Source organism: Hibiscus syriacus, unplaced genomic scaffold, assembly GCF_006381635.1.
Source record: "Hibiscus syriacus cultivar Baekdansim isolate YM2019G1 unplaced genomic scaffold, ASM638163v2 tig00111231_pilon, whole genome shotgun sequence".
Taxonomy (NCBI): domain Eukaryota; kingdom Viridiplantae; phylum Streptophyta; class Magnoliopsida; order Malvales; family Malvaceae; genus Hibiscus; species Hibiscus syriacus.
In genome coordinates this window covers 190572-205063 of record NW_024063027.1, presented here as the reverse complement: position 1 = coordinate 205063, position 14492 = coordinate 190572, and the positions used below count along the sequence as shown (strand labels likewise).

Sequence of the window (14492 nt, the reverse complement as noted above, 5' to 3'; positions counted from 1 at the left end):
AGATACTATGTGACTTTTGTAGATGTGTGTACATATCACACGTAGCTTTACTTGCCAAAAGACAAGTCTCATGCAATTCATGTGTTTCATCATTTTCACCAACATGTTAAAACTTAGTTTGGTTCACAAATTTTAGGTGTACAAAGTGACTGAGGGAAGAATTTTGAAGCTTGTCTCGAGAATTTCTTAAAGTTGGCATTCAGCACAATCTTACATGTCATCACATGTCTGAACAGAACAATGTTGTGGAGTGGAAGCACAAGCATGTTATGGAGTGGAAAGAACTAATATGGTGGATGCTACACCTACCTCAATTCCAATGACAGTTGCCTCAAAACTTCTTGAGCAGGCTCGGGAGTTATTGTTTAATGCTCGTGAATACTGTAGCATTGTGGGTGTTCTTTTGTATGTCTGTCATACCAAGCCAGATATGGTGTTCAACGTGAACAAAGTGGCACAGTTTAGGCATGCCCCATGCGAAGGTCACCTGTTGGCAATAAAGCGGATAATTAGTTATCTAGCTAGAAATCTCAATTATGGCTTGGTATTCTCGCTTGGCAGTATGGATATTACTGCTTTTTCTTATGCAGATTGGGGAGGTGATGCAGAAAACCGTAGATCAATTTCTGGTCATAGTGTGTTTGTAGGTGACAGTCTCGTGGCTTGGAGCTCAAGGAAATAGAATACAGTGTCTCACTCAACCATGGAAGTGGAGTATCGAAGCTTTACATATGTTATAGCAGAGGTAACATGGGTTGAAGCCCTGTTGACTGACCGGAGAATGAAGAAACAAGCTGAACCAGTTATATGGTGCGACAACACGAGTGTCGTTGCCATGAGCGCAAATCTTGTGGCCCTGGATATTCATTTTGTTAGGGAGAAAGTTGCAGCAAACAAGCTACATGTCATTTATGTTCCAGAAAGTTTTCAGGTTGCAGATGGCTTAACTAAGCCTTTGGCCAAAGTGGCGCTTGAGAAATTTAGAGAGAAGGTTCGAGTCTTACCTTGCTAAGGTCAGAAGAGTGGAAGAAGCGGGGAGAATGTTGAATATTAGAGTTGTGCACGTGACTGTTCCAGCCAAAGGAGTTGGTGGTTGTTAGCATGCAATTAGTAAGTAGTTAGGGCTCAGTTGTCCTTAATTGTGTAGCAGAAGATTTATAAAAAACTGTTCTCCTTATCTGTAAATTTCGAGAGTTGTTCATCAATACATCAATCTTTGTTCATCCTTTGTATTTTCCATAGAAATCCATTATTTTGTGTGTCATATTAGTTTAAATCATTATACAACTAAAACTAAAAAAAAGGAGTATATTTTATATTATGTTTAATCCTTCTACCGTTAGCATAAAATTTGATAAGTGAGAGAGAATTTAAAACAGTATATCAAGTGTGTATCAGTAATCAGGTTATCTGGTATTATATATAGTACTCACTCATACACGTACCTATACCTTAAAGTTCTCGAGTACGTTGGGTTTCATGAGATGGGAAGAAAAGAAAAGAAGATTATGTGAATCTGAGGCAAATTAAAATCTTGGCTTGTTTACAAACCAACCCCTACCTTTTCCAATATTTATTTGCTTTTTTATTCATTTTTCTTCTCTTTTTTTTTTCAATTTGAATATGATTCATAATTTCATATATATGATGATTGCCTTGTGAGTGAAGAAAAAATGGTAAGAGAATAAAAGAAAAGGAGTACTAGAGTCAATGACAATGGCATCAACCTCAGTCTTATGCTCTATACATCATTCGATCTTTAAAATATTTGTGTTTAAGTCCCATTCGAAACCGTTGTCTACTTAGACCCATCAACCAACTCTCTCCTTCCCTATATTCTAAGCAAACCCCACATCCATCACCACCATTTCCCACTCCTCTCTTTTAATCCCATTCTATAAAAGTGGTGTCCACTAATCGTTAATATCACCAAACTTATAGTTTCAAACACTGAACAAAAATAACCCACCCAGATTATCGTTATCCTAATCGTTGTCTTTGTTCGATAGCATCCGAGGCTTATCTTCTCTTGTAGGAGATATTGATTGGATTTGATGATGAGGAAGCCTGATTCATCGACAAAGGGCGGCGACAACAGTAACAGTGTGCTACTAATAAGCATAAGAAAGGGTTATGGTCGCCGGAGGAAGACGAGAAGCTCGTCAACTATATGTTAACCAACGGCCAGGGTTGTTGGAGTGATGTGGCTAGAAATGCTGGACTGCAGAGGTGCGGCAAGAGCTGCAGGCTCCGGTGGATCAATTATCTCCGACCCGATCTCAAACGGGGTGCGTTTTCGCCCCAAGAGGAAGAGATTATCGTCCATTTACACTCCATTCTTGGCAACAGGTGTGCTTCTTTATCATGCATGCAAAGCTAGTAGTATATTTTATTATATCTTTTTTCTCCTGCAATTTTTTTTTTGAAAAAAACCCTTATTTGAACTCTTTACTTTTCTTTCCCAATCAGCTTTTTGTGCAAAACCCTAATTTTAAATCACCTAGCTAGGTTATTAGGTGCTAGGTATATAGTACCCTTGACGTTAATTTCAATGATGACCAATGTTACTTCGTTGGAAAATATTGTAATTGCTTGCTTCATCAGGTAAAACGTCCTTTATACCTTGTATGTATCATTCATTTCATTGACAAAATAAGCTCATTATAGTATCCTCAACCCTGATTATAGAATAAAGAAATTTAGGGGGCGGCCATCAGGGACTTGAAAATATGGTATAATTATGATAAATTTTCACTTTAAAATATGGTATAATTTTGTTTTCCCCCTACAAAGATTTTCAGTTAATTAATAGATATACTAACAATTATAATTGTGTTAATAGTTCTTTTCTTCTAATAATAATAGAGAAATAGTTAAAAGAAAGTTAATGAGCACCTAAAATTATATATATATTTTAATAGTTTGAGTGATTAAAAGATAGTATCTGTTTAAAAAAAATTAACCTATTGCCAATGCACACACTATCAACAGAGCTGCTCGAACCTGAATCCTCTATAAAGAACGACATTCTCTTTACATAAGTGCAGTGATAAAACATATTACTTTTACAATCTTGAACATAAACCACAATTTTAATTTTAATTCCGCTTTTACATGAATATAAGGGGTTCCAAGAACTCAAAATCTAGATGTTGTGAACATATGTATACGAAAAAGTAAGTTTTGGGTTTCAAGAGAGAAGAGGGCTTTCTTTCTTGTGTATATTTATACATACATAAAACGAGACTACTTCTTAAGCTCCCAAAGCTTATTATTAGGAAACTATATAAATGAGACAAACCATGAAGGGCTAATGATGAGAAGATGATGTGGGAATGACGTTTAGAGTAATTTGAGGATCAAAACAGATGAGCACCAATCAACAGCTCTCTTTGTCGTTTGGTCGCTAATTTTGCACATGATTGCCATAAAGCACCTAATCATCAGGGTCGTGGCAGGGTTTTCGGGAGTTTTGTACAAATTTGTATAAAGGGACCTCTATTTTCTAGATATATTCGATTTCGGGGCAATAATAGTGGCGTTTTTTTGACAAATGCCGTAATAAATCCATCTATAATGGCGTTTTATCAATAAAGCCGCAATAATAGTAGCATTTTTTTTGAAAAAACGTCGCAATAGGTCTATCTATAGTGGCGTTTATTGGTAAAACGCCACTATATATTTTTTTTGGGCCCCTTTTTGGGAGGGCCCTGCGCGGCGCAGTTTGCGCCCCCAGCCACGGCCCTGCTAATCATGTAGTTGGTGGAGGGATAAGAAGCAAAAGTAACTATAAAAATTAAAAAAAAAACAGTTTATGGGGGGAAACATAATCCATACACGTGAATTAGTCAAAGTTTGTTCATTTTTTAATACTCTATATATGGAAATATAAATTATAAAGTTAATAAATTGTGGAAAAATTACAAGTTGTTTGTAATTGTCGTATCAATAATCTATAATGAAATTTCTTGTGTAGGATTTAAGCATCCATGCATTTTATGTATGCAAGAAACATGCAAAGACCTAGCGTCGACAATTTTTCTATATAGTATTGATGGAAACTGACCCTTTTCAAACCCTATAATCAGGTGGTCTCAAATATCGGCTCACCTTCCCGGTCGTACCGACAATGAGATAAAGAACTTTTGGAATTCGACGATAAAGAAGAGGATGAAGCATCTGTCATCCACCGCCTCACCCAATGCCAGCGATTCGTCGGTGTCGGAGCATAACAAGGATGTCATGGCGGGGACGGGGTTCATGTCGATGTTTGAACAAGAGTATTTTCCGACGTACGATGATTTATCGTCGAATTCTTTCTTGCAATCCATGGTCCCGAACCACACTGAAAATCCTTTGCCGATGCTCAAGCATGGCCGGAACGCAGTCGGGGCAGCTGCCGGATACTTCGATCTGACAGGCTCGGGTTTCTCCGGTGATAATGAGATATTTGCAAGTGTTGACAATGGGAGAAAAAGGGAACTACATGCTCCTCCATTAGAAAGCTTTGGAGAAGACCTTAAAAGCACTGAAAACACAATTCATAGGAACATCAGCATCAGAAACAACAACAATAATAACATGTCGGGAAACATAAACAGCGCCGATGTCGGGAGCTTTTGGATAGGAGAAGAACTAAAAGTTGGAGAATGGGACTTGGAGATTTTGATGAAAGATGTTTCTCCATTTCCTCTCCCTGATTTCCAGAGCTCCATATAATTAATTATAATATAATATAATATAATGTATGTATGTATTTGAGCAGATTTTAGAAAGGAACATCTCAAGGAATATTATTGAGATTGATGTACAAATAGGGATGGGCATAGGATTCGAACCCGAAGGGTTCCGACCCAAGTCGGGTCGGGTTTTTTATTATAAAAAAGCAGGTCAAGTCAGGTCGGATTAGGTTTTTTAAATGTGATTTTCGGGTTGAGTTCGGATTTAGGGTGAAAAATACTCAACCCGACCCGAAAAATATAATATTACCTTATATATTAGGTATAATTACAATAATATCCCTCTATATATTATTTTTTAATTAAGTCACTATTTATTGAATAAAAATAATATTTTTTATTATTTAGGGTCGATTTTTTAAGTTATATATCGGGTCGGGTGAAATCTTGTTTTGGTCGGGTCGGGTCGGATCTCGGGTAGAGGATTCCTTGTTCTTGGGTCGGGTCGGATGGACCAAAAACCCGACCCATGCTGATCGCTATGTACAAAGCAATGCCAAGTGGAGATAGAAAATATGTTAGATAGAGATTATTATTACATTGTGGTAAAAAATATAAATAATAAAGCCTTAATTAATTTCTTCCTTGGAAAGGAAGCAGTGCTTGCATATAACTTCATTAATTGAAATGAAATGTTTTATATATTTAGCTTTGATTTAGATATATTCATATAGAATCCTAAAATTTTAGGAAGAATGAATTTATAAAATTTTAAGATACGGAAATAATTTATTAAAAATATAAATAAAATATCTAAAATATATGATATAATCTAAAATTTTCAGTGAACGATTGTCTCAACCACCACCTCGGTTAATCACTATTTGGTCACTTAGTTAAGCTAATGGTTGAGGTGTCCATTTCTATAATAACTACACCGGGGAGTCTTAGTTAGCTTCATATTCAATTGCCAATTTGTATCATTTTGCATTGTATAATTTGTTAGTTAGATTAGCTAGCCGTTAATGGTTGGCCCTCTAGTTGTAAAACTAATTATAAAGGTGGTGAAACTTCTCATTGATATCCTCAGCTAGAGATGACAATATTATGAACCAATAAAGATTTATTATTTTAAAACTTAAAGTTTAATTAACTGTGATGTCAACGGTAAAAAAAATGTTTTTCCCTCCAATAGGTTTTAAGCTTAAATAATGACGTCTGTAAAATGTGTATTGTCGATTAATTTAAAAAATTCTGAACAAGTATTACCTCATAATCACAAATTATTAAAAAATTAAATTTTTATTTTTTATATTTCAATTTTAACACTCAATATTATATTTAATTTAGAAAATTTTGGCCTCTTCTTCAATTTTCTTTTCAAATTTATCATTAATCATTGGCCTTTTTATAAACGTTAGTTCAAAATTTAACAGTAAAATTAAACAAAAATTAATAAATGAATTAAAAATAATATACAAATTCAATATCATAAGATTAAAATATAAAAACCCTTTAACATGCTGAAACCAAAAATAAAAAATAAAAGGAAGAAAGAAACCAAGTTGATGAAAGCGTGAGTAGTAAGCAAATGCTTTAATTAGTTAGACTTCGAGTAAAAAGATGAGTTAATAAAAGAGATGCATTTAAAATGAATAAATGATAATTAAATCAACATATATAAACATTAGTTAATCGAAGCATTTGATTTAATTAAGAACGAAATTAAATCAAGTAATGGATGGTTGTTCTGTTTCAAGGTAACTCATGATTATAACGGAAATACTGCTTGCTATTATGTATTACAGAAAGAAGACATGAAGAGAAGAAAAACAAAATAATACGACGCCTGAGAGATTCGAACTCTCGCGGGGAAACCCCATGTACTTAGCAGGCACACGCCTTAACCACTCGGCCAAAGCGTCATTTGTTAACTCTTTGCTTATATTTATATATTACAGTAACATAATCAATGATTAGCAATGATCAAGCAACGAAGTTTTTAACATCTAACATATGAGTTGTTGAACCAAATTATTAGCTACATTGTCAGCATATATGCCCAATTTCTCAAATCAAAGTTAACCACTTAACAAAGTAGAGTTACTTGTTAACTAAATCTCTCCCATTGACCAGATGGTAAAGCAATGGCAGATATACGTATAGTTTATACTGGATACGTATCCATCTTAAAATTTGAATTTTTAATATTAGTTGTTCATTTTATTGAAAGTGTTCACTCAGAAATTTTATTTTTTCCCGCCCCAAACAAATGTTTTTTTTTTATTAATACATATGTGTACACTCTAAAAATATTTTTGGATTTGTCACTGTGATAAAGAAAAGACTTTAATTATAGAAAATTTAATTTAATCTAATCCTAATCCTATAATTATTTACATCTAATGGTTCAAAAGAGTGTAAAAATTGACTTTTCCATTGTCTTTAGTGCATTACAACAAAATAGATTTTTAGTGATGTTTTTAGTCCTATAGCGGCGTTTTTAAGTGCCGCTAAAAACACAGTCGGCTCTAGTAAGAATGTCGCAAGAAGTGTCGCTAAAACGAATGTCGTAAAAGGTAGCGATGTTTAAGGGCATGATTGAAGCTGAAAGGTTAACATTTACGTGAGGTATGTGTAAAATTCGAAGTGAAAGAGGTAAAATCTAGGTAAGAGTATCGATACTGAAAGAACATTAGCGATACTATCAGGTTAAAATGGAAGGATAATATATGAATTAGATGAACAATATTGATATTGATTTAAGAAGTGTCGAACTAATGTGGAGGTATCGATACCAAGAGGAAAGTATCGATACCATAATCGAAAATGGAATTCTAGAATGCTTAAATGTATCGATACTGAAGTGGGTATCAGTACCATAGAAGGGAAGTATTGATACTGTAGGAGGAGTACCGATATTGTTTAGTCTGAAATTTAAATTAGTAGTTGTTGTTCCATTTTTGTAATTGCTAACTGATGAACCATTAATGGAAATTCATTATTGATATTGGACATATCTTTGTGTAGATTTGGATCAGAAGCGTACCGATCAAAGATATTTAACGAAAATTAAAAAGGATTCGTTTAGAACTTAATTGAGGCAAAGGTGAGTGCAAATTATATTTTATATTAGATATGAGGATGACTTGCGATAAGTCAACCTCAAAATTTTTGATCGAAAACGATTTATTTATTTTATGCAATTATTGTTATTATGCTTTAGATAAAGTATATTTTCAAAATATTGTTTTGATTATGTATATATATGATTATGTTCTATATGAAAATAATATATGTGCTAAGCGAAAGCGATATACGTGAAAGTGCCATGTACATGAATGTACTCTATGAGAATAAGACACACTTTGAATAATGAAATGAGAAATAATTATATGGTTAAAGCCCAAGGTATATGTATGAGAATTAGAGGTATAGTTGGCATGCCAAGGGTCGAGGGTTCTATGTGGTCCTTCGGGACAAACTTATGTTGTCATTCGGGACAAAACTATGTGGTCATTCGAGACAATTTCTATGTTACACTTCGGTGCAAATTATGTAAACAGTGGTGACTGCATTAGTGTACAACCTCAATGTACTCAAATACCTAAAGTTCTCAGTAGTATGCATTGGGCTATTACAACAAAGTGGGATAAATTGAACAATGTGCAAAAGTATACCTTATTTTCATGAAATGTAAATTGAATTCATTATGAAAAGTTTTATATGAGATGAATAAGCAATTATTTTTTAAATGCTTTGTTATACTTGTATTTGCCTCACTAAGTCAAAGACTTAGCGTGTGAATGTTTCACACGTAGGTTCAAAGAAATCTGAGGACTAAAACTAGGAAGGGACAACATACAGTTGAAGAAGATCAGATCAGAACAAATTAAATTGTAGGTTTATGGTTATTTTGTAAATTGTTGGCATGTATTACAAGTTTTAAATTGTAATGCTCTGATCTATTTTGTAATCATACAATTTACATTTATGTAAATTATCGAATGTTATTTTAATTATGAATTATGTATTTTCAATAGAAATTTGTTATAAGGGTTTCACCTCCTAAATACAAGTAATAGTTTGATTTTTTTTACAAATTTTTAAAGAGTAAAAGTTTTGAAAAGGTAATGTGGCACCTCATATTTGAATCCGAGTCGGATACTGGTTGGGGGTGTTACAATTCGTTTTTTTCAAACACAAGGCAATGTTCACTTATTAGGGAGTCAATAGTATATCTCCCGCAAGTATGCTCAGGGGGTGACTACTGGTGATTCACGAAATAAGTCGACATCATTTTCGAAAACCCTATCATGTTTCAAAATTCCAAGACAATGTTCGATTATTGGGCATAATAATTGATCTCCCGCATTCATGTTATGGCGAATATTATTGTCTTAAATAATCAAACATCCTTTTCAATTGTGCATCCATAGTGAATTTTTTATTAAATAAATTTCTAACTCAAAATTTCAAAATAGGGTAATTAACTAGGTACCAATTTCTGGGCACTATGGAGTCCTAACATTCCCCACGCGTAACCGACTCCCGAGCCTGATTTCTAGATTTTTGCAAACCCCAAAACTCAGTATTTTGGTAAAATAAAATATTTTATTAAAATCACCCGATTTTTATAGTGTTCCAACCGCACCTTAAATGGTTGTTGGCAACTCATCACATTTCAAAATATTTTCAAATAAAAACCCCTAAGTTGTACTAGTTTTTTCCCATTGGAGTGAAAAACGATGACGACAATGTGTTAAGAACAACTCTTTGTAATATTATCCTAGTTCATATTATAAATTTATAACAATGATTTCTTGGCTCTAGATCATTTAATTTTCATTTATAGATGTGGTCATTGTTTTGTGATAGTAATGATCTGTTTGATTTTAGAAAATATATGTTATTTTCATTTTTTATTTTTATAGAAAATAGATAACATTGAAGAAAATGCTTTTGGTCGTAAAAATGAAAACAAAAATAAGTGAGAATATGAAAACATAAAAAAAATATTTTTAGTATTTTCATTGATTTATTTTTGGAAATTCAAAAAGTAAGGAAATATTATATCTAGATTTTTAACTTAACTTACACATGATTATTCTAACAATAATTTTTTGATTTAATTGTATTTGAAATCTTCAAACTTTCGTAAAAATATCAATATGGTCCCAATGTAATCCTTAAATTAATTTTTAATAATTTAATTTTATAGTATTTTTATATTTAATTTATTGAATATATTAATAATTGTTTAAATTTTATATTTTTAATTTAAATAAATGTTTAACTTTTTAAAAATTAATAAGTCCTCGAACTTTTCAAAAATAATCAATTAAGTACATCTACCACATCATCGTCCATTAGGTATTGTCACAATAGTATCATGAAAAAAAAAGTTTAGGGACTACACTAATTATTTTTTCTAAAAGTTTGAGGGTCTCAATTACCACTAAACATAACTTCTTATGTTAATGACACTTTTGTGTGCTATTACTCGTAACAGTATTTTGTGTGCTATTACTCATAACAATATCTTTGTGCATTTATAAAATTTAATTAATATCTAATATGCATTAACATTATATTTTTATTATAAACTATAAATTCTATGTTATGGAATTTCTTATCAATTATATTATTTTATATTTGTATAACTCATATGTTAAATTTAATAATTATAATCTAATTTAATTATTTAATAACTATTTTATTTATATCTATTTTACCGTCCAGCTCAGTTGGTAGAGCGCAAGGCTCTTAACCTTGTGGTCGTGGGATCGAGTACCACGGTGGGTAATTCATAATTTTGACTGTCGAAGGTCTTTCATGGAAGCTGCTCTCAACCTGGCGTTGGGGGCAGCCTACTACCTTACCTCCCCCTCACCCCATTACATATGGGAATAGGGTCAGTTAATTTTTTTTTTATTTTAAAAAAATAGATACCAAATATATTTTTAGTATTTTAGTTTTGAATTCAAATTTTCGTTTATATTAACCAAACATTTTTTCTAATTTTCAAAAAAAATGAAAATGAAATCTATTTTCTAAAAACAAAAACAAAAAGTAAAAATAGAAAATATTTTTAGAACCAAATGGATCCTAAAAATTTTCATGACCGTAAAAAATGTTATAGTATAATAAAATGATCGTAATAATGTAATATTTTTTGTTAATATTGATTTTTAAAAGAAAAAATTAAAGATTCTTTTTATAATTATAATTATTATATTTTTATAATAAGATGTATGAATTATAAAAATCATGGTCATAATAAATATATAACATTTATTATATTTTCGATCTGATAAACATAACACGATGAAAAATACAACCACACACATATTTAAATCCTTGGCTAGACAATCACACAGCCTAACGCAGTTAAACAACAAGATTTATTAGAACAACAACCATTTGTGTGAGAATTGGGAACTTCTAAAGTGCGGCATACTTAATATAAGACTAAGTAAATGTGTTATCGATTTTGTTATTTTTTTTAATAAATCTGGTAAAAAATTACTTAAAACATTATTATTTCTATCTAAAACATTAATATTTTTTAACATTTCCGATAAAGTGCCCAATAATAACAAAACAAGTAGAAAAAATAATAAAACCGGTAGCACATTACCAAATATGTTAACAAAACTGGTAAAACGCCTAATAATAACATAACTGGTAGAAATAATAATGTTTTCGGTATGTCGCAACCGTCTTTCGGTTGGGCCCCGGAATTGGGCTTCGACGTGGATTGATTGGGTTAGAGTCGCCACCGACCATTTTAAAATGAATTTAGGTGGGTCGGACACCATCTTACCTGATCTGCGTTGTACCAGAAAAGTGTCGGGTTCGGGAGTCGATTACGGTCAAGGAAGGGTTAGCACCCTTGAACCGCCCTTTCGGTACCAATTAATTTGTCGGTTGTCTTAGTTGCGAAAATTTAAAATTTAAATTTAAATTTAAAAACTCGATGCAAATCACTTACCTTTGATCAATTGGAATTTCTGAAAAAAAATGAGTTGAAGATGTTAGGAAAAAAAACAAATAAGTAATGAATTAGGAAGAAAAAAATAAATAAATAAATGAATATAAATCAAATGGCAAGAATAAAAAAAAATATACTAAAGTCAAAATAAATAAAAGAATAAAAAAGATAAAAAGTGAAGAAAACGAGATAGGGAAAATAAAAATAAAAAATAATATTAAAATAATAATAATTAGAACGAATATTAAAAACGTTAACTTTTAAAGGTAAATAAAATAGGAGGAAAAAGTGAAAAGTGTAATATGGGAAAGAAATAACAATAATAAAATAAAATAAAAAAAATAGATAAAAAAAAGGGTTAAAGTTTGAAATTAGAAAAATGTTAGAAAAACAAAACAAGGTAAAAAAAGGATCAGAATGAATTAAATTGGACCTTGTGCACTGAAAGTGATACTAAAACCAAACTGTAAAAAAACAAAATTAGAGGGTTAATTCACAAAATATAAAAAGTGTAAAAGGTGACCAATTTGAATGAATTGAGAATCCAGAGACGAAATTACAAGTGATGGCCAGATTGAAATGCGATTTAAACTACCAGGGACTGCGGAGAGAATTAAAGAATCTTCTATTTGCATAATGGTCCCTGCTATATATATATACATAACCAGGCTTATTTCGTTCATTCTCAACAATCTCATCTCTCTCAAACGAGAGAGCTCCCAACCAGCCTTTCTCGGCCAATGGCTGGCTGAATCCCGGCAACCGCACGCCGCCGCTCCGGCGGCGGCCGGACACACCCAAGTTCACTAAAATACTCGCCTCTTCCCTGAGAACTCAAATCTGGCTACCAAATCGTCTAAGATTGCCCCGAATAGAGTAGATCTAGCCAAAAAAGGTTCGGCCTTTTTACCTTCCTCGCCAGCGACGCTTCGGGTTCTCGGTGCCTTTTCTTTCGTCGGGGTTCCTCCACACTCCCGGTGCTCTTGTCGACCCTTGAGGAAAAAAAAACCTTACCTTTTACTTTTTTACGTTGTTTTTGGTTCGGTTGGTTTTTTTTTAGGCTGTTGGCTTGTGTTTTTCGTGTTTGGTTATGATGATTCTGTTTTTGTGTGGGTTTGATGATATGGGTTTTCTGTGTTTGGCTTACTGTGGATGTAGTTTTGTGGTTGTTTATGGATCTTTCCGTTCTCGTCGGTTCTGTTCGTGATGGTTCCCCCTGTGTGTCTTCACCGGGGGCTTTTTATAGCCCCGGTGTTGGTTGTTTGGCTCCCGAAAATAACGGGATGTGGGTTGTTGCTTGTTCCGATCTTCCAGTTCATGGTACCGGCCGCCTCGGGATGGTTCAGTCCCGTTGGTGCGGCCGGAATGTGCGCTGGGCGTTGACTGCTTGGCTCCATGCTTCTGGAACCTCCTATGCGGCGCTGTGACAAGGCTGATGTTAGGGTTGTGAAAACCCTAAACCTAACCGGGCTGGATCAGGCCCAACATGGAGACAGATAAATAAATAAATAAATTAAAAATAAAAATAAATAATAAAAAAATATATATATATATATATAAATGTTTTTAAAAACTATATAATATACATATTTTCAAAAATGTTTTAAACTATATATTATATATGTATTTTCAAAAACAATTTGCAAACTGTATAATATATATGTGTATATATGTATAAAATAAAAAATATGGACGGAAATTAGTGTCTACAGCTGCCCCTCTTTGTCCTTTTTCGTGGAACGAAAAATAGGACAAAGATAAAAAGACACAAATTTTCGTTCAGTGGGGTTGAAGAAAAACCCCCTGTCGGATTGAGCTGCAGATGACCCCTCCGTCGTGAAGTCAAGTCAATCTTGAAATGATATGGAATTGAATCGGAATGCGACTTCTTGTTGCCCAATTGTAGTCAACCTCGGTCTTTTCCTCAGTTTAAGGACCTTGGTTAAAAATTCGGCTGGAAAATATTTCTTTGACTTCACCATCTAGCTTGACAAGCCCTCGAGCTGAATAAAATCGAACTCGAAAAGTCTTTGTTGACAAATAGCTTTTCTCGACTTAAGCTATGTTGCTGGAAAACGATTTTTTATCACTGAGGCACAGTTAACCCAGGTCTTCTTCTGGACTTAAAAACCTCGATTACAGCCGGACAGTAGTGTGATTCTGATTAGAATCGAACTCGAAAGTTTTATTGACAGATAGCCCTTCTTGCATTGAGCTATTCTGTAAGCTTGATTTGCCTCTAAGTTGAATATAATCGAACTCGAAGGTCTTTAGCAGATAGCCCTTCTCGACTTAAGCTATGCTGCCAATGATGTGCCTTGGAGCTGAGCGGAGTCGAACTCGAAGGTCTTTTGGTCACAGATAACCCTTCTATCCTTGAGTTATGCTGTAAATGATGTGCCCTCGAAGCTGAGTGTAATCGAACTCGGGGGTCTTTGGCAGATAGCCCTTCTCGACTTAAGCTATGCTGCAAATGATGTGCCTTGGAGCTGAGCGTAGTCGAACTCGAAGGTCTTTTGGTCACAGATAACCCTTCTAGCCTTGAGTTATGCTGTAAATGATGTGCCCTCGAAGCTGAGTGTAATCTAACTCGGGGGTCTTTGGCAGATAGCCCTTCTCGACTTAAGCTATGCTGCAGATGATGTGCCTTGGAGCTGAGCGTAGTCGAACTCGAAGGTCTTTTGGTCACAGATAACCCTTCTAGCCTTGAGTTATGCTGTAAATGATGTGCCCTCGAAGCTGAGTGTAATCGAACTCGGGGGTCCTTGGCAGATAGCCCTTCTCGACTTAAGCTATGCTGCAAATGATGTGCCTTGGAG

At 33.6% G+C, this 14492-nt stretch overlaps 1 non-coding gene and 1 pseudogene across 1 annotated transcript; one reads left to right on the top strand and one right to left on the bottom strand.

The window, feature by feature from the left end:
- Positions 1-2054: 2054 nt before the first annotated feature.
- Positions 2055-4804, top strand: LOC120156549 (annotated as a pseudogene).
- Positions 4805-6522: 1718 nt separating this feature from the next.
- On the bottom strand, positions 6523-6604 carry TRNAS-GCU. The gene has a single exon. It is a non-coding gene; the product is annotated as a tRNA-Ser (tRNA).
- Positions 6605-14492: the final 7888 nt, after the last annotated feature.